The sequence below is a fragment of the Excalfactoria chinensis genome, chromosome 8 (assembly GCF_039878825.1).
Source record: "Excalfactoria chinensis isolate bCotChi1 chromosome 8, bCotChi1.hap2, whole genome shotgun sequence".
NCBI classification, from domain to species: Eukaryota; Metazoa; Chordata; class Aves; order Galliformes; family Phasianidae; genus Excalfactoria; species Excalfactoria chinensis.
Genome location: NC_092832.1, coordinates 3,217,406 through 3,218,218, shown reverse-complemented (window position 1 = coordinate 3,218,218; position 813 = coordinate 3,217,406).

The following is an 813-nucleotide window of genomic DNA, read 5'->3' as shown; positions in this document are numbered from 1 at the left end:
CCAGCAAAACACCAGAGAACAAATCACACCCCTGTGTGGGAGCTTTATCAAACTGTTTGCTTTGCATCCCTCTTTCTTCCCCTCCATCCCTCCCTCCTTCCCCCGATGCTCCCCGTGCTGCAGCGTGGCAATCTGTCAGGCGGACAGACGCAGCCCGGCTGCAGCTCAGCGCACAGCGATGCAGGGGTCAGAGGGAGCAGATCACTTAACACTACACCTGTTTTATGAATAATAGTGCAAGGCAGCTTTGCTGGGTTCCTGGGAGGACGTTTTCCCATCAGGATAAACCCCACGTATCAAACAAATTCACATCTTTAACTCGTTTAGCTCTGGTGATGGGCAGCTCTGGCAGTGCCATGCAGGCTGGGGGAAGCATAGGTGGAGTTTGGGAGTGGTTTGTGCACTGTAAGCTTTGCTTAAGGATGAGTGTGATTATAGATTTGGGTTTGAATAGCAACTGTTAAGTACGAAAAGCAGGAAAACAAAAGAAACCAGGAAACAAAACTCTTGAGAACAGGATCCATCAAATCTCAGAAAATTAAAACCCAAGCTAATGTTGTAACTGCCTCCAAAACAGTTTGTAAACCAGCCTGGTGCTCTCTAAGAGCAGCCAAAGTTGAATTTATGAGCCTGTTTGAAATGTTGTCCACCTCTCCATCCCTGGGTTACTTCCCCCTTCAGCTGCACTGCTGCATCCCTGTGGGCTCTGCATCCCATGGGGCACTCAGCACTGCCTCCCCAGAAGCACGACCATAACAAAGCAGGACATCGCTCTGCGGGCTCCAACCAGCGTCTCTCACATATTATGTTTTT